The following is a 20,439-nucleotide window of genomic DNA, read 5'->3' on the forward strand; positions in this document are numbered from 1 at the left end:
CCATACCCCTTCACAAAGCGACGGTAGTAGCCTGTGAGGCCCAGGAAAGCTCGGACCTCAGTCTGTGTCTTGGGGGGTTCCCAGGGCATGATTGCCTCAATCTTCGCCTGCAGGGGCTGCACAGTCCCCCTACCCACCAAGTGTCCAAGGTACACAACCGACCCCTGCCCAATCTGGCATTTGCTGGCTTTGATGGTCAATCCAGCTTGTCTCAGGGCCTGGAGAACTGCTTGCAAATGCTGCAGATGGTCCTCCCAACTGCTACTGAAGACAGCAATGTCATCCAAGTAAGCAGCAGAGAAACTCTCCAATCCAGAGAGGACCTGGTTCACCAGCCGCTGAAATGTGGCAGGGGCGTTCTTGAGCCCAAAGGGCATCACACAGGACTGGTAGTGTCCCTCAGGCGTGGAGAAGGCTGACCTTTCCCTTGCTCCATCTGTCAAGGAGATCTGCCAGTACCCTGAAGTGAGGTCAAAGGTACTCAGATATTGGGCGGCTCCTAGCCGGTCAATCAATTCATCCGCCCTAGGGATCGGATGAGCATCAGTCCTTGTCACTGAATTCAGTCCTCGGTAATCCACACAGAACCTCAGTTCAGGTGTGGTGCCTGGTGGTGCGGCTTTTGGCACGAGCACCACCGGACTGGACCAAGGGCTGTTGGAAGGTTCAATAACTCCCAGCTCTAGCATCTTGGCAACCTCTCCATGGATGCTAGCCTTCACCTTGTCAGACAGCCGGTAGGTCTTCGACTTCACTGGTGGGCTGTCTCCTGTGTCCACATCATGGGTACACAGGTGAGTCCTTCCCGGGACAAGGGAGAACAACAAAGAGTACTGCTCCAGGATCTGGCGGCAGTCCTCCCGCTGCTCAGGAGTTAGAGTAGGAGAGAGAATCACTCCCTCCACTGACCCATCCTTCTCTTGAGACGAAAAGAGATCTGGGAGAGGTTCGCTTTCCGCTTCCTCTTCCCCGTCAGTCACCATCATCAACATGACTTCGGGCCTCTCATGGTGGGGCTTGAGACGGTTGGCATGCAGCACCCGTAGGGGCTGTCGAGGGGTCTTAAGGTCCACCAGGTATGTGGCCTTACCCTTCTTCTCCAACACCTCAAAGGGGCCTGTCCAGCGATCCTGGAGGGCGCTAAGCTCTCCAGGCTCCATCACCCACACTTTCTGTCCAGGCTCCAATTCCACCTGGTGAGCATTGTGGTCATACCACTCCTTCATGACTGCCTGGCTGGCCTCCAAGTTGTCAGAAGCTTGCTTCCACAACTTCGCCATTTGGCTCCTGAAGGCCAGCATGTAGCTCACCACATCCTGGGGGGGTTTCCTGGGAGACTTCTCCCAACCATCCTTCACCAGGCTGAGAGGTCCGCGTACAGGGTGCCCATACAGAAGCTCAAAGGGGCTGAAGCCCACTCCCTTCTGGGGCACTTCCCTGTAGGAAAAGAGTAAACAGGGTAGGAGGATGTCCCATTTCCTCCGCAGGCTTTCGGGCAGACTTCTGATCATGCCCTTCAAGGTCTTATTAAACCTCTCAACCAGTCCATTCGACTGGGGGTGATAAGGAGTGGTGAACCGGTAGGTCACTCCACACTCCTTCCACATTGCCCGCATATAAGCTGACATGAAGTTGGTCCCCCTGTCAGACACAACTTCCTTGGGAAATCCCACTCGGGTAAAGATTCCCATTAGGGCTCTTGCCACTACAGGTGCAGTGACTGTCCTCAGAGGTATTGCCTCTGGGTACCGTGTGGTATGATCCACCAGAACCAGGATAAACCTGTGACCAGCTGTTGTTGGTGGATCCAAAGGCCCTACAATGTCGATGCCCACCCTCTCAAAGGGTGTGCTAACGACTGGAAGTGGTTCCAGGGGAGCTTTTAGCTTCACCCCTGTTTTCCCACTGGCCTGGCAGGTTACACATGTCCGACAGTAAGTGTTGGACGCCACTTTCATCTGAGGCCAGTAAAAGTGGAGGACAAGCCGTGCAAAGGTCTTGTCCTGGCCTAAGTGTCCTGCCAGGGGTATGGCATGAGCCAATTCCAAAAGAAAGGCTCGGTACTGTTGCGGGACTACCAAGGCCCTTGATGAACCAGGCAAGGGTACCTTGGGTTCACTGTAGAGGAGTCCATCCTCCCAGTAAATATGGTAATGTCCCGTAACATCACCTGCTGCTTGGGCTTCAGCCTGTCGCCTCAGTCCCTCAAGGGTGGGGCACTCCCTCTGCCCCTTACAGAATTCCTCTCTGGTAGGACCTCCCTCCACATGCCACTCCGCAGGGATGGGTAAATCCTCCAGAGAGTCTACTTCCCCCTCCACGGACTCCTGGTCCACCACCGCAGGTGGCCGATCTGTCACATGGGGTGTGGAAGCCGGAGCAGGCTTTCTCTGTCTCCGGGTCTGTCCCTTCTTAGCAGCGGGTTGGGCCATTGTTCCAGGCTCCAACCCAGGCGAACTCCCTCTCCGGGCAGTCGCAGACCGTGTGCTGACACAGGCCCAGTCAGGTGTACCCAGCATCGCAGAATGCGTCCGGTATTCCACCTCTCTCCAAGTGTTGTGTTCCATGTCATTCCCCAACAGACAATCGACTGGCACGGCAGGGCTTACGGCAACTCGAAGTGAACCTGCAACCCCCTCCCACTCGAAGGGAACCTCAGCCACTGGATAGTGGCCCATTCTGCCGTCAGCCATCGCGGCGGGGTGGAGTACATTAGGAACAACCTGCTCTGGAGACACCAGCTGACTTCTCACCATAGTCATGCTGGCTCCTGTATCTCTCAGAGCCTCCCCTCTCTGGCCATTGATGGTAACCCATTGCCCATACTTTGTAGTATTTGGGGGCACCTGGATCTTTGGCACCATCTCCCGCTCTCCCAGGGACACTAAGGTGACACCCGCCCACTCACCCCCCTTATCTAAGGGCAACTCCTCCCCGAGCGCTACACTAGCTACTCCCGGTGACTTTCCTCCGGTGGGAGGGGGTGGTCTCTTTGGGCATCTGACATCCCCCTTATAATGTCCAACACCACCACATTCAAAACAGTGGAGAACCCTTGGCTGCTGGCTTTGGCCAGGATAAGGGTTTCTGGGCGGGTTTGCCCTAGGGGTGAAACCTGCTCCCTTCCCTTGGAAGTTATTTTGGGGACCTTTAGAGAACTCTTTCTTTTTCTCTCCCCCCTCCTTCTTCTGGGGGGCGCCCTGTCCGGCTTTTTGAGATTCCCCTCCAGTCCCCTTGGAGGACACCCGGGTACTTGCCCAGATGTCCGCCTCCTCTGCAAGCTTCCGGGGATTGGTCAGCTTGCTGTCCACCAGGTGTTGGCGCAGCTCGGGAAAACATTTCTCGAGGAGTGTTCTCTCAAAAATAGATCGTACAGCCCCTCATAATCTTTTACCTCACTGCCCTTGACCCAACCCTCTAAGGCCTTTCTGGCGTAGTCAAGGAAGTCCACCCAGTTCTGAGTGCTTAATTTGTGGCTCCCCCTGAACTTCTGTCGGTACCTTTCTGGGGTAAGCCCGAACTTCCTTAACAACGCCAGCTTCATGGTGGGGTAGTTTGTTTGTTCCTCTGGTTCCAGGGCCAGCAAGGTGTCCCGACCAGCAGGAGGCATGTACTTATACAAACTACCCCCCCAGTGCTTCTCCTGCACCCCATGAACCCTCAGAGAAACCTCATAAGCAGCCAGCCACTTAGCTATATCGTCCCCCTGACTGAAGCTCGCTATCAGGTCTTTTGGTAAATAGGGTTTGGTCTCCCTGGCTGTCTCCTTTGGTTCGCTGCCACCATTCCTTTCAGGAGAGGACCCCCTTCTCAGGCTTTGGAGCTCCAGTTCCTTCAGTCTGAACTCGTGGGCCATCCTCCTCTCCTCTTTCTCCTGCTCCAACTTAGCCAACTCCCACCTCAACTGTCTTTTCTCCCTCCTATCGGTGAGCTCGGCTTCCGTTAAGCTTCCCCCAGAGACGCTACTGCCCCTTCTGGAGTAGGACACTGGTCCTGGGAGTAAGTTTTCCCCCTCAGAGCGGAATAAACCTTCTACCTCCCCCACCGTGTCCTGGTCGGCCTCTTCATCCTCCTCCTTCTTTTCTTGGTGTGCCTCCACCCAAGCCCTAAGACTGGTCTGGAGCTCCCCCTTCCTGGCACCATGTTTGAAAAATACCCCCATTTGCTGGCAGAACATTTTCAACTGTGACACAGAATAGACTTCTAGGTTTTCCATAGCGAACTCCATTGTGAGTCAGGCAAACCTATATAACACACCAGAAATTTCAGAGTTGCAAGGGCAACCTAAAGCCACCTCCACCCACCACCAGGAATACATTTGGAAAAATAAAAAAGACAAATTGGGAGGGCCGCAAGGAGAAAACTCCTGGTGTAGGTTTAGTGTATTACGTTGAATTACTATTGAGTAGCTGCAACCAAGTCAGTATCCCACCGCTAGGCACCAATATGTTGGAACTGGGGTAGCCTGGCCTAGGGCAAGACTAACATTCAGAGGCACAGTGTAAAGGTTGCAGACCACCCAACAGTAAAACCACGCAATAGCACTCAAAAAGAAAACGCTACACCAAAAATGTGGAAAAATAAGCACTGCTTTATAAAAATAATATTCTCTTTGTTGTCAGAATACACAGCTTAGAAAAGTTCAGGTTACTTTAGAATTAGCAGTTACACTTTTTAGATTACTAGCAAATTATCATTTAGATTCCAAGTTGCATCACAATTATCAGGAAATCAATAAAGGCACATTCAAGATATCAAATTGCCACACTAACAGTATTAGCCGTGCATCTCATCAAGCTCTATAATTATTTACATTTCCCAACCATGCCTTCCTATGGCTTTCAAAGAGCTATGTCAGCATTTTACATTAGATTAGACCTTTAGGGATCCTTGTTCTGGCAACCATACAATTCCCCTTTCTAGGCTTGTCACCTTCCCTATTAAAGAACAGTTATTCTTTGGATGAAGCCTGACTCTTCTAGCAAAGAGGTTCCCTTTACTTCCTCCTCCCTTCTGTCAGCTGATAAGATGACCAATCTATTTAGCTCCACATTATGTTCAGACCTTCCAGGGTTTTCAAAGAGCGTTTTCCTCTCTTAAATGGTCACTTTATTTCCCTTCTGTTCAGGACTCGCTCCCCTGCCCTCTTGCCACACTCCTTACTTGTACTTGGTGATCCGGCCTTGCCGGAGAACGAGTGGTGAAGACCACGTGACAGATTAATGATGCCCAGTCCTGGCGAGGCTCACCGGCCCCCAGGGCACCTCAGCTCCTCTCTCCCGCTCAAGCCAGCTCCTCTGGCGGTGCGCGAGCGGAGAAAGGATTTTGGCCGCTTCCCCTGACAGCAATCGGCTTCTTCACTTCCCCCCTCTCGCTCGCGCCGGTTCTTCTGTGTGGCGCTCGAGCGAGGGGGAGATTACCTCAGTAACTGCAGCGGTGACCGGCGCTCAGGGAAACCCCTCCGGCGCCTCTCCTCAGCGCTGATCTCACGGAGCACTTCTCCAGGGGGCATGCGCTGTAGCGCTCGGCTGCGCCGCCTTCCACTGCACACGCTCCCAAAGCAGACGCTTTACTCCTGGGCCTGCCCACCTCTTCCGCCCCTCCTTCCGGGGATCTCCGCTTCAACCAGGCATGCGCGAAGGCGCCGCTCCTCAGTGTCTCACCGGCCTTTCCCTCGGCAACCGAGGGTTGCACAGACACACAACCGAAGCGCGGAAGGCGCCCCTGGGGTCCCGCTCACGGCGAGCTCGGCGCCCACTGCCCCTTTTCAGATGGCGATCCACCACAGAGCTAGGACAGCTCCCCAGGCGCTGGCTCCACTCCTCAGTAAGTGAATGGTGACTCCCTGTGGGATGACTGGAGGAAGGGGACAGACACTGTGTCCAGGGCAGTCTGGTATTGAGGCCCAAATTACAAGGTGGGGGCCACCAGGATTAACACTACACTGGTTGAGGGAACCACAACGTTGGTGAGTGAAGCACTGCCAGGGGGGCAATCAGGGAAGTCCTTCAGCCAGAGCGTCCTGACAGGGGTCAATAGGGCTCAGGTGTAGAGGGGGGCTTCCACCTCAGATAGATCAATCTCCTCGGTAGAAGAGGGTAGTTGGGAGGGATTGGTCAGGGGTACAAGGGGGAACGTCTCCCTGTAGTGGCTGTCTGTCACAGGGACAAACTAACTGCTCCCAGTGCGTCCTCCTCCTTCCACCACTGCCTCACTCCTCCACTCTCTGGTCAGCACAAAATGGCTTCCTAACCTCTGCCCTTATACAGACAACCCCCACAGAGTCCAGTAGGGTCCAGAAGGTTCTGGAAGGCCTAAGGTTATCCTATGGGGCTGACTAAGGTGTGGCAGTTGGAAACAGTTAGGACCCTCCATTTTGTGAATACAGGAGTTTCCTGACAGAACAGGCCTCTGGGCCTGAGGTAAAAAACTATGAGGGACAAAAGAACACCTATCCCCTTGGCCAACACCTATAAAAAGTCAGTGGACAAAAATTATTAAGGGTATGAGGGGCAAAAAGGGGACAAAATAAATAATAATGAGGAGGGACTACGTCAAGAAGCCAGACAGGTCTAACAGATAGGGTCCATTATTATTATTTTTGGTGGATGGATTGTGTCCCTACTGTATAACTGGATGGTTGGGGTGTGCATGAGACTATAGGCTATTTGAGAACCTTTGTGTTTCCCCAAGAGAGTCTTTACTTTGATTTACCTAATGTTGAAACACCAGTCTGCTGCTCCACATGCAGCGGGCTTGTTCAGCCGCTACTCTTTGTGCTTCACTAGTGCTGACAGAGACTGTTTCCTCCAGGGTTGGGCTCAGATGTTGGCTGGCCAAGGACGAGAGTTGTCAATGATCCAACCATAGCAATCAAGAGCGTGAGTGAGCCTAAAATAGATAATAAGTTCAGAGTTGTTCTGAGCAGCGAGGCCTCAAAATTTCTTTGGCCAGGGCCCCCAAAATCCTTAAGATGCTCTTGTCAGAGGGGCTTAGTTCAGCCATGACCCCCTCACACTGGTACAATCCATTTTATTTAGCCGAGGCACTGCAAATGCCTCAGGCAGCACAGTATATCTACTAAAATGTGGCAGTCAGGGCCCACATTAGTGCATTTCTGAGGTCAATGAAAGCCACAAAGAGCAGCATGGGCCAGACCCCCAGCTCGTTCTTTGCTTATTATAGGGCTGTACTTCCGGTATTTAAAGAAGCTGGGAGGGGAATTGAGGCGAGCCTCCCACATTTCAAACTTGGCCTCGCTACTCTGTCTGGCTCCTGGTTGGAAATCAAGGCTTGCTGGTTCCAATGCCCAGTGCCAGATTCATGCTCTGCTGCTGCTAGGGGCCCACAGAGTAGCCAGCAAATGAAATAAAGCAAGTTATAAAGGTTTTACTCTTTCTGCATAATCTAGAATGTATGTTGCTTTTCTGTCCTTATGTTTATATGTGTTTGTTTGTTACTGATTGGAAGTGAATGAGATGAGTGAGAGTATGTGTGTGTTTGAGAGTGCCATTGAGAATGACAATGAGGGGGCATCTATGAGAGAGTGTATGAATTATTACACTAATGTAAGAATAAGTGAAAGGGAGTGCGTGCGAGGGAGCGACGGAAGCTGTGAGTGCAATAGAAGAAATGAGTGATTAGAGATTGCGAGAGGGGGTGGCATTGAGTTGGAGGGAAAACTATCAACTGGTGCAGCAGGTGTCGTTGCACCAGAGCCCACAGTTAGTCAGTGTAAATGTAAATGTCAAGGTATTTGTAGAGCGCACTGTCCCCAAGCGGTTTCCTGGCGCTATTACTCATACCGCTGTGGAACCCTTCCTGGCTTTGCCTGTGAAGTGTCCACTCCTGGGCACCCCCAGGGTGAAGTCAGGCATCCTAGCGCTGTTGGGGCCAGTGTGGAGGTTAAGCAAGCTATTGCCCAGAGTTGCAGCGTGGGGCCCATGATTAGAATAGGCACCGAGGCGAGAATTGTCAGGTCTGAGGAAATTGAGCCCAAGACCCGCCGAGCCGGGAATTGAACCCTGGTCCCAGGTCAGATCTCTGCATCAGGGTCTGCTGCTCTAACCATTGAGCCACACACACTTGCATCGTGAGTGTGTGAAGGTGTGTTTGTAAGCAATAAGATTGTATGTGAGTAAGAGTGAATAGGAGTGAGTATGAGTGAAAATGAGTAGGAGAGAGTGTGAGTTACAGTAACTGGGGAACAAGTGTGAATCTGAGAGGGAGTGGGTGAGTGATTGTGAATGAGTAAGAGTGATTGTGTGTTTCATGATTGTGAGTATGACGCTCGTTACTCAAATATAATTTCAGGCGTATGGTAGTACCCAAGGCAACGTGCTGCCACTGGCATACTGGAGATTATTTTGTCATGTTTAAGGGTACCATGGCAAAATGCAGACTTTACATACTAAAAGTGATTCTTGGCTAGGGGCCCCATGTAGATCAATGTTGGTGTTAGCATACCGGAGTAAATCCTTGGCATGGGGCACCCCTGGCAAAATGCTGTTGCTGAGACATTGGACTTAATTCATGACATATTGGAGGGCACTTTGGAAAACTGAAAGTAATACTGGTCATAAGGGGGCACCTATGGGGAAATGCTGGCGCTGACAAGAGGATGGTAATTCTTTGCCTTCGAGAGGGTAGCTATGGCATGTGGGGCTGATGTGGCTTGTTGGAGAAATCCAACCCTGATAGAATGCTGGCTGTGAAATACTGGAGGCCATGTTTGACATAGGGGCCACCTATGATATATCCACAGCATCAATAGCAACATTCTGGTACTGGAAAACTATATGTAATTCTTGGCATAAGGGGGTACCCATAACTAAATGCTGGAATTGGCATTGACATTTGGGGTCGTCTCAAGTGAAATTTTGGAATAAAATGGGGTGAGCTCCTGGCAAGTTTTAAGCCCTGCCACTTCCAAAGATAACCAGCCACCACTGCTAGAATCTGTGTGGCATCATTTATTAAGCTGTTCACTGAGTCATTCCCATACACCACAACCTCAAATAGGACATCTTTTGATTGCTTCTTCCCATCAACCCCTCGATGATCCCAGTTACTAGAATCTCTGGATTGTCATTAACCGTAAGGACCTTATGGAGCAAGTGTGAAGCTACTTGACTAGGTTCCTTCATTTTTCAACAAAAAACTGAAATAAAGCTAGATTACTTTACTAAGAAGTGCCTGGAAGCCACAGTTCTTGTATCTCTTGAATTCCGCCACCATGACACGCCGAAAGGTCAGCCTTACAGCAGACTGCAGTCACCAAGATCATGGAAAATTCCATTAAGCTAATGCAAAGTAAGCAAAATATGTAATACATTTGCAAATGCAAATAATCTATTAGCTCACTAATGAAGCTGAAAGAGTCTTGTTAATTTAGGCCCGAAAAGTCTATGCCAATAACAATTACGCTAAATAATACATCACTAACATCCATCAATTTTTCAAACATGGACTATGCTCAAGGACTCATATACACAAGCTTACCCACACCTTTTGCCCCCTTCAAATTTGCCAACCCAGGCAAATGTTTGGATGTATCAGATTTAAGGGTTGCTTGGCTGGTGGTGATGTATCCTTGGCTAAAACAGACCACAGTCACAGGACCTGAAACTTAGAGTGCACGCTTCGCCATCCATTTAGGGCATTAGTTAAACACTGGGGCGAATACAGTACTGAGTAAGAAAAAATACTCCTAACAGAGCTTTCCAAGGCAGGGAACTGCCGCTAAAACGGCGACAATGGGCTTGCTAATTTGCGTTATAGAATTCCCATAGAAGCCTAAGTTAGATGTCCTGCACATCTAACCTGGGCTTCTATTGGAATTCTATAACGCATATTAGCAAGCCCATTATCCACGTTTGAGCGGCAGTTCCCTGCCGCTACAACAGCGATAATTTTAACGAGGTTCTTGCTAATATGCCCCTTTATTTTTTTGGGTGTTGGAGAGGGCGTGGCGGTAAGTTGAAGTGCATCAGGATGTGCCACACACAACCCCCCTCCCCCCCTTCTCATACTGAAACGTTTTCACCAATTGGTCGATCTGCGAAGGTAAACCGAGAACTTAGCAAACTTTGTAAAAAAAAGGCAACAACTTTGAACTTCGCAAAACAGAAAAAAATTCACCCCCTATCTTGGAACAGCTGAGATATTGAAACAAAACCATAGCACATCCTTTGTTTCAAGATGTGCAGTCTTTAAAAGAACATTGACTTGTTTAAAACAAAAGAGCACGCACAGCTCTTCTAAAGTGCATCATTTCCAAACGTGGCTGTGCCAAGGCGTGTTCTAACCACCGACCTTCTGGCTTCAGAAAAGGATGAATTTCAGAATTACGGCGTACAATTTACCAATTAGCTACTAGGAAAAGTAAGAAGCCATATCATAAGCGTTCCAATCATTTCGTTCCTTCCTGGCATTTTTATTTCTTGGTCACTCGCTTCCTGGTTTCTCCTGTGGTCTTGGCACATTTTTCCTACGAATGCAAATTCTTGTCCAAGAAACTTAGTACTAATGTGCAGGGCGAGCGAGTAGGCTGCTCGGCCGCAGAATGTTTTCATTGATTTGATTCATTCCTTCTGACTGAGGCGAAAAGAAGGCTGCCCTTGGCTTGAAGGCAACGGTAGGAAGATGCCTGTGGGGGTTACTGCCCCAATACAGAGGTGTTTCTCTCCTAGCATGGACTGCTTTTTAAAAAATCAAACAATTTTAATATTGTTTGAAATAAGATAAGAGCAAGTCTTCAAAATAATCACAATATCTAAATACCATAATAAAACATGCTATAACTATTGGTAATCATAATATTAAAAAAGCATAATGGTTCTCTAATAAAGGATTAACAAAGTGCTAATAACTAAGGGGCATATTACCAAGAACAGGCGATAAAATTATCACCGCTTTATCGGCAGGAAACTGCCGCTAAAGCGGCGATAATGGGCTTGATAATATGCCCTTGTGAATTCCCATAGCAGCCCAGGTTAACACCAGAACCTGGGCTGCTATGGGAATTCACAAGGGCCTATTATCGAGCCCATTATCGCCACTTTAGCAGCAGTTTCCTGACGATAAAGCGGCAATAATTTCATCGCCTGTTCTTGATAATATGCCCCTAAATATGTAATTTGTGAACCCATATAGGCCAATCTGCGGGCTGGTTAGAATCTATTTCTGATGAGACGAATACTTTCTACAAGATCTAATTGACACCGAATAAATATGCATCCTTCTGTAGAAGTGCACGTGGTCAGGGATGGGTGAAATTGATGGGACTCCAGGGACGTGATTCAAGGACGGATTAATCTCATTTCCAGATTCTAAGGCAACTCATGCTTGGAACAAATCAGGAATGCGTGAATCCGCTGACCAGGGAATGTGTGACAATGGCCGAAGCGCCTGAGGCCAGGGATGTGGTTATGATGAATGCGTGACTTGTGACACTGCGAGAAGTCACTGGAGTACTGTGTAATTGAATATTCCTAAATAAAATATGATTGTCCAGAGTGAATGTATTAGACCAAGCTCCAGTCAAGTGAATAAGAACTGAAGTAGTGTGGCTCACTGGTTAGAGGCGGCAGACCCGAGAGCAGAGGACGGCCCGGGACCAGGGTTCGATTCCCGGCGCGGCAGGTTTCTGGACCAGGGTCAGCGGACTCGATAATTCTCTCGCCTCGGTGCCCACTCTGATCAGCGATCACACTCGGCAACTCTGGACATTAGCTTGCCTCATCTTCACTAATGGCCCCACCAGACCGCCGGGGATGCCTGGTCTCACCCTGGAGATACCCATTAAGGGACCATCTCTCAGGGAAGCCAGGAGGGTTTCGCAGCGGTCGAAGCGCCTTGGAACCCTACGGGTAAGTAGTGCGCTATATAAATGCCTATACATACATACTTGTGAGGATTAAATGCGGCAATGTCCACGCCTTGAGGGCCAGTGATATGGTAAATCGCCTAATAAACACATAGCTGTAATAGGCCAGTGTGCCTAAGGAAGCCTTTAAACATTGCCTGCATGCCCTACACAGCAATATGCCCCACTGGTGTTTCTGAAAATCCTCTCCATGCCCTGTTGAAGACCTCATTCTCACATCAAGATGAGGGTGTGTGTGTGTGTGTGTGAAGGGTATGTGTGTGTGTCTATGTGTTATAAAGTCACTTTTAAAGTGACCCTGCCAGAAGAGGAACCATAAAATCAAGAAGATGAATTGTCCTGGAGATGGACAAGAGAATGGATAAAGATTCTGATCAGAAATGGATTTCAGGTAATTGGCAATTGCATTTTGCACAAAATGAATCTCTCAACCTTGGAAATGAATCCCCTCTTTTGAGATCCCAACACTTCTTACTATTCTTTTAGTGTAGGAGATGAAGCATGTTAAATTGATCATTTAGGCATCATGATTAAACTTTTTATTGGCAAGATAAATCTCACAATCCCGATACTTCATTCCTAGGTCCACCAAAGTTAAACTTTAAATCCCGAAAGAGACTTTTCATCATAGTGGATGGAAGGAGGAACCTTTAGTCCTGTATAAGATTACTTTTGCTCAAGTGATGATTTCTTTAGCACTTTTGTCAACCTCTAAACCTTGGAGAATCCTTCAGTATGAAAGGGGAACAAACCTACAGCCAGATGAATCCTAAAGTACTAAACAGAAGCTCTTGTCTGGAAGATGGTTCATTCAACTTCAACCAGAGGATGAAGCCCTGGAGATTGATCATCAGGCAGAACGTGAATTCTCTATCAGGGTATGGAAACTGTCACACCGGAAAAGGACTCAATAGAACACAAATTGAACCTTAAGTTTAAAAAAATCCGGAAGCAGTTTTGATCAGAGGCTCCTTCCTTTCTAGAGACAAATAGTTCTGCAATTGAACTAAATCAATAGTGCTAGAGATTTTATTTTATTTTATTTAATGCATTTTTATAAAGCGCGGACTTTACCCGAACGTGTCAGAGCACTGTACAATAGAACCAGTTACGTTACATGAGAGAACTGTTGCAGGAATAAAGCAAACAAAAATAGCATGAACAGACTGTACAAGCAAAAGTAAGAATAAATATGACAAATTTTACAATGGCTAAAGAACTTCCTGGCGAACAATAGCAGGCCATAGAATCAAAACAACGCAGGCAAAAGGAACACAATTTCAAACACAGCAAGCACAGGATGTATAAACAAAAATATAAACATATGTGACAAATTTACAAAGACTATCCACCACTCAAATTACTTTCATATTTCACTATACTAACTCAACACGAATACTTTATGGGTTCCGGAGTAGCGAGCTACTCGCCGAAAAAAGCACTTTGACCCCTCGTCAGCGATAGTAAGCGCTATATAAATGCAATTACAATACAATATAATACAATAAGTGGAGAGCCCCTCAAACGCCTAAGCTCCGGTGTCACTGTACCTGCTGCACTATTGATAACTAAGCCCCTATTATCTTGTCACCTGCCTCCAAGAACATCATTTGGAAGAAACCTCTCACATTACTTCTTCTACTTAGGAATTTTAATCCAGCATATGGCCTGCATAGCCTTAAATAGGAACCCAAGGGATCTGAAAATATGCTCGGCTCTGGTGGATACTTCCCAGAATGGAAAGGAGCCCCCTCCCCCAGTCCTGGAGCTGCAGCCTCGGTTCCTGGAGACACTGTGTGCAGGTTGCACCTTCAGGAACCTACCAATGAATACAATCCGACCCATAAATCTGCAGGCCCCGGCCTGGAATGTTCTGCAGACCCGGCCTGGAATGTTCTGCCGCCTCTTCCAGGGGAGCCCCCTGAGCTTTTCTCGTAAGTCACTCCTCAGCCCCACACTCACACGGTCTCACCTGCTTCACCAGGCAGATGCTGCTGGGCCCACCGGTCGAGAGAGGGCCTTTTCAGACGCCCCCGCCCCCCTGGGAGGAATGCTGCCGTTCCCGTCCTGCTGAGGCGATGCATCATAAATGAATGGCGCGCATACGGGACCGATTACATTTTAGTGATTTATGTTCAAACTACCTGGCAGGGAAGACAAAAAATGCGTCCCAACATAACTAAAAAAATCTATAAACTATTTTGACGGACAGGGCGCTCGTGCTGGCGCGAACCTGTGGCCCTGCGCCTTTTCCGGTAGGCCCAGACAAGTGCGACTCCTACCGTCCTGGCTTCAGTTTATTTCACGGGGGTGCACAGTCTGGGCTAGTCTACAGGGACCACATAGAGGGGGTGGAGCGATAAGGGATTTCACAGGGGGACATTGCTTCGAGTATAAGAGGCAATTTATGCCTTCCTATTCATTTCTATGGGCCTAGAGGCCAGGGGCGGCTGGTGACATTTGAAAGTGGTGAGGCGTCAACTAATTTGCGTATTGCACCGCAGCGAGCGAGCGCAGCGAGCGAGCGCAGCGAGCGAGCCCGAACCACCTTGCATCCATCCATACATCATTCATGCATCCACCCACCCACCCATCCTGCATTCATACATCATTCATTCATGCATCCACCCATTCATCCATCATGCATCCACCCATCATGCATGCATCCATGCATCCATCCATACATCATTCATGCATCCACCCATCCATCCTCCCACCCATCCTGCATCCATACATCATTCATTCATGCATCCACCCATCCATCCATCATGCATCCACCCATCATGCATACATCCATGCATCCATCCATACATCAATCATGAATCCACCCATCCATCCACCCACAACATCTTGCATCCATACATCATTCATTCATGATTCCACCCATCCATCCATCATGCATCCACCCATCATGCATGCATCCATCCATACATCATGCATGCATCCACCCCTCCATCCACCCACCCATCCTGCATCCATACATCATTCATTCATGCATCTACCCATCCATCCATCATGCATCCACCCATCATGCATGCATCCATGCATCCATCCATACATCATTCATGCATCCACCCATCCATCCACCCACCCATCCTGCATCCATACATCATTCATTCATGCATCCACCCATCCATCCATCATGCATCCACCCATCATGCATGCATCCATCCATACATCATTCATGCATCCACCCATGCATCCACCCACCCATCTTGCATCCATACACATACAAAGCACGAACAGCCCCCCCCCACACACACACAGAGCCCCCCCCCCCCCCGCCCCCCCACACACGGAACAGAGGGCAAGGAAATCGGGAGAAACTCAGAGGGCAAGCCAAACGAATGCAAAGAGGGCAAGAAAAACGGATAAAAGAGGACAAGAAAAACGGGAAACATAACATTGCAAAATAACCACAGAGCCTCCCCCCACACACACACACAAAGCATGAAGCAAAGGGCAGTTCCACTGGGACGCTTTAATGCCTCATCAGGGGAAGCAAGCGCTACATAAAAACAATTACAATTCCCGCCAGGTTTGAAATTATGCTTTTAAAAGTTACATTTAAGAACGGCCGGTGTGCAAAATAACCACAGAGCCCCCCCCACACACACACACACAAAGCACGAAGCACCCCCCCCCCCACACACACACACAAAGCACGAAGTGGAAGCCCCCCCCCCCCCCCCCCACACACACACAGAACAGAGGGCAAGGAAATCCGGAGAAACTCAGAGGGCAAGGCAAACGAATGCAAAGAGGGCAAAAAAACGGATTAAAAGTGGGCAAGAAAAACGGGAAATATAACATTGCAAAACATAACGCATAATGCTCTGTGGCCTTACCTCTCTGTACCGTGACGATGAGGCGGGACTCGGGAGTCAAACACGATCTGCAGCCTGGCACGAAGCGAGCTCCAGGCTAGATGAAGAATTTAAGAGTGGAAGTTACTACGTCACAGCGGCGGCATCCCGAAGTCACAGAGTGATTGGCCTGCATGTGGACCACTGGACCAGCCAATCCTGGCGCTGCATACAGTTTCTGCCCAAACATTCACGTGCGTAGTACTGCTGCAGCTGAGTGAACTGTCACTCAAGCTGCAGCAGGCCCAGCCCCCCCTTCGCACTCCGAAAAATGTGGGTGTCTCCCGCATTCCTGGCCGGCAGGTAGCGCAATAATTAAATATTTGCATTTTTATTTTAGCGACGACGCGGTGGGTCCATGGGACTTAGGGGGGCTACGCCCCTACGCCCCAATGGACGCACCGCGCCTGCTAGAAGCCCATAGGAATGAATGGGAATTGCATGCGCCATTTCGAGTACCTAATAGGTACCTCGCAAATTTAACATGCAATTTCAAGGGAGCAAGAGTGCCAAATGGACATCCTGTTGCACCCCTGAAATATGCATGTGTGCACATGTGGCGCACATATATGCCCTAAGGGCATGTATGTACGCCACATGGCACCTACAAAAATGCAAAAAAGTGAATTTTCCTAAGGATTTGCAATTTACCACCAACTTTAATTTGGTGGTAAATTGCGATTCCTTAAAGCAGGGTCGCAATTTAAAAAGTGCTTCCTGCATTGCATTTAGAGAATTCCAATTGTGATTCTCTAAATGCATTAGCAAAATATGTCATCGCAAAAATTGCGATTCCCTATTTTTCAATTGCCTATTGGGATGAGACATCCCAAAATGCTTTTTCCAGTTTGCAAAAGGGCTGATTCTGTGAATCGGCCCATTTGCGAACAGGATAACGTTTGATACATCTGGCCGTTAGAGTTTTGGAATAAGCAAGTTCAACACTGGTGGCAAAAATCATAGCACTGAAAATCAACGACTCAGCTTTTTGAGCACCGGCTCCTCGGTGAGGTACAGCTGATCTTCAAAATGCCTTTAGTTCCGGCTGCTGCCAAGCAAGTAATGCAGCTAACAGACGGAGCTAAAATGCTATGTTATATAGATTTGTAGAGCACATTGTGACCCTAAGGGTATCCTGGCGCTGAGCAGGTGTGAGTCTAGCCAAAACTAGGGCCTAGTGGGACTACTTGAAAAAACAGGTGTTCAGTTTCTTGCATAATTCAAGAAGTGAGGAGGCTCTTAAGTGTAGCGGCAGGCCGGTCCACGCTTGAGGAGCGATATAGGAGAAGGCTTGGCTGCTGGATCTGGTGACCGTGTCTGTTTCTTATATAGATCCAAGAGTCCCTTGTCCTACACCCTGCTGCATTTTTATTTCTATTCAAATTCTGGGACATTTCCTGCATATGAGAAACAACTGTCTTGCACAGAGATGTTAAGGTGATGAAATCTTGGTTTTCTAATTGGAATTCAGGCGTGCATCATCTATGTTTTTGAGGATGTGTGATGAAGGAGCTGGAATTAGAGGGGGTTTTCCAATGTCAACAAACTGTTGACTGCTAGAAGAGGACTGAGTGAATGTGTAACTGAATGGATCAAGAGTCTCATGTATGGACCAATGACCAATTTCAGTTGCATTTGCTCTGATGACGAGTCGCACAGACCTGAATTCCTGCGTGGAGTTCCACTCAGACCAATCACAACCAGACCAGTGCTCCTGCACCAGGTGTTCCCTGGTGCGGTAATGCTGGACACAGTTTTATCTGCCTAAAAGTCTTGCTAGTGAAATCATTTGAGGCTTGGTCTGCAACAGTCGTCCGGCCCATACCCCATTCTCAACAGATCGCTTTCTAAGGTGAAGGAGATCCCTGCAATGACACCTCCTTACCACCCACACCATCACCACTCCGCCCTTCCACTCCCATCTTGCTGAGAACCCAGTGCTAAATGGGAATTTTAAACACCTGAATAGGGGAACACTGTGCGGAATTCAGCGCATTAATTAATTCCTATCCAATTATTCCTAATTCCACGGGGGTCTAAATTGAAATTGCATGGCACTGGTGGGGTTTTACTGGACTGCTTCAGTAATTACGGGTGGGGCATTTGTGCCCCACCAGTATCCTGCAACTCAAAATCATAGGCATAGAAATTAGAAACATCATTTAGACGTGGGCCCACGTGAATCTCTGACACTGTCAATGATCCGTACATATATAATCCTACAATCCAAACAAGAGTTGGAGTCAAAATGATCTATGCAAAAGCAAATCCATGCCCTTTTTGGCATCAGATAACGGCGATTCGATCAAATACGCATTTTTTATTAAGCTAGGTCTCATAAATATGGCTGCCATCAGTGGAGCCCTATATAAATGCTCTCTCCAGCTCCAAAATTGAACAAAACTCATGGCACTGCTAACCGCGTTTCCTCTCAATTATCCAGCCATAGTGCTATGTGACTTTATTTTTAATCCAAACTTAACTGTAAATCCTGATATCAGCACACTCTTAAAATGACCTCTCTACCTAGGGCTCCTACAACTCAGCCTCTGACTCCACTCTTTCAGTGGGCCACATCCTAGATCCCATCTTTTCAAAAATTCAGAACATCCTATTGCAATCCTCTACTCTGGTCATCTGCTCTGATCACTTTCTGTTGAACCTCTAAATTTCTTTCAAAATACTTCCAAAACATATCGTTACACCTGAGTTCACTACTATTTTAAGATCTTTAAAACACATTTCTAGTCCCCTCTTCGAAGCTTCGCTAGCAAGATTCATGCTGTTTCTTTGCTTACCACTAATATTACCAATGTAGTTGAGTTGACTCTTTAATGAATTGGATAATCGCATCCATAGACACTCGTCCTCTGAAATTCAGCGATGCCTACCCAAGCGTCCATCAGCCAAATGGTCAATGATGATTTAAGGGAACTCAAACACTACTGTAACGCGATAGCACATGCCCAGAGACACACTCGGGCTGAGTCAGGTAGAGGGACATTTAAAGCTGCCATCGATAACTATCAACAGCATATAGGCCGCACTAGGCGTAGTTACCTTGCTCACGAATTCGCAAGAGCTCCAACTCCTCTCTCAAACTCTACACAATCATTATACATTTTTCCTAAATCCTTTGCCAAATCTCACTCACGCTCCCCAAAGACTTTTGTAACAACTTACCTGATTTCCTTCTGAACAAAATCAAGACCATCTGTACTTTATTGACTTCCAATTTTGAGCATTGGACCCAAAAGTCTCTGCCCTTGTTAAAAATTGATTTTATCTGTTGATCTATTTTCTATACCGTAAGTTACATAAGCCGCACTGCTGCTGATGCCTCGTAGATACACCTCTTAGAGCAGATCCATTTTAGAGCTCCTCTCATTTTTCATCCACCTCATGCAGCACTTTAAATGTTCTTTCCCTCAATACATGAACACTCTGAGCTAGGATCCTGGTAGATGCACCTTTTTATACTCCTCTGAATTCACAATCGTGCCTGTTTTAAATTGGGATCCTTTAAGGCCCTCATTGAACAGCACTGGCAGGTTGGAACTTTCACCTGTAATCATCAGTACCATGTGGAACACCCTCCTAGTGCCATTCAGTTATGAGTTAATCTCCATGGAATGAGGAATTACCACGCAAACAATTTTTTTCCTTAGCCAAATTAAGCCCAGAATTCCCTAGTCCAAGTGGACGAACGCGCTCATTTAGCAGCAGCTCTGAACATGTGTTTAAGCGGAGCGGGGTAGCAGTGCGGGTCAGGTGTTGAAGAGATACCCTGCCGGGGATGCTCTCAGGGGGTGGAGGCATGGGTTTGAAAGGTGACTTGTACGGTATACTTCCTTTCATTTCATCACTCTGCGGAAACCATGAATACGGCCAGAAAGTATTGGATCTACCTACTTGTCAAATTGGGAATGAGATTAGGACCACTAGACATTGAGTGAGCCCTGAGGAAGCCGATGGCAAAATCTGCCACGTCGATGAAACACGTGTTGGCTACATCTGTTTGTACATCTATGTGTGAAGGCTGCATCTAAGAACATACTATATGTGAAGAATTGCTTGGAATCGAATAAAATAAAGAAAAAAGAAAATAACCACTAGGGTGTATTGTGGATAAAAATATTACTGGACTTTTAAATTGTGGGTGCTCAGGAATACTGTATACACATGTAAAAGAGGACATCAGTGGGCTTGGAGCATTGGGCCAGCAAGGAGATCCACCCATGGTGGTTTGGTAGGGACAGGGCTTCTATTTTTCCTGCTGATCTTTCTGCTTGTTCCAGGATTTTTTCCAAACATATTTTCTACTCAGAAAATGTTGGCGTGGGTACACCCGGCCAATTGTGATCGAAGTGATATCTGCCCACACCACTCCCCTGAGGTAACCGCTCTATCATATTCGTGTTTGGGGTTGTAGAAAAAAATTAGTCTTGGTGAGGTAAGTTGCCTTAATTTCTCCAAAAACAAAACTGGGAGAGACCCTAAAAACTGTGACAGTGCGATCTACAAGATACAATGAACAGAATTTAAAAGCCAGGGACCACTTTTATGCTCTTGCCAAGTGGACTGAGTGTGCCTTGCCTGTTGCATGAATTATGGGGGGCTTACTGAGAACATACAGGGGCTTGCAGCCTGCCCACTGCTTATCATTGGTTGGCATTCCTGTCAGTC

This window comes from Lissotriton vulgaris, chromosome 12 (genome assembly GCF_964263255.1).
Source record: "Lissotriton vulgaris chromosome 12, aLisVul1.2, whole genome shotgun sequence".
NCBI classification, from domain to species: domain Eukaryota; kingdom Metazoa; phylum Chordata; class Amphibia; order Caudata; family Salamandridae; genus Lissotriton; species Lissotriton vulgaris.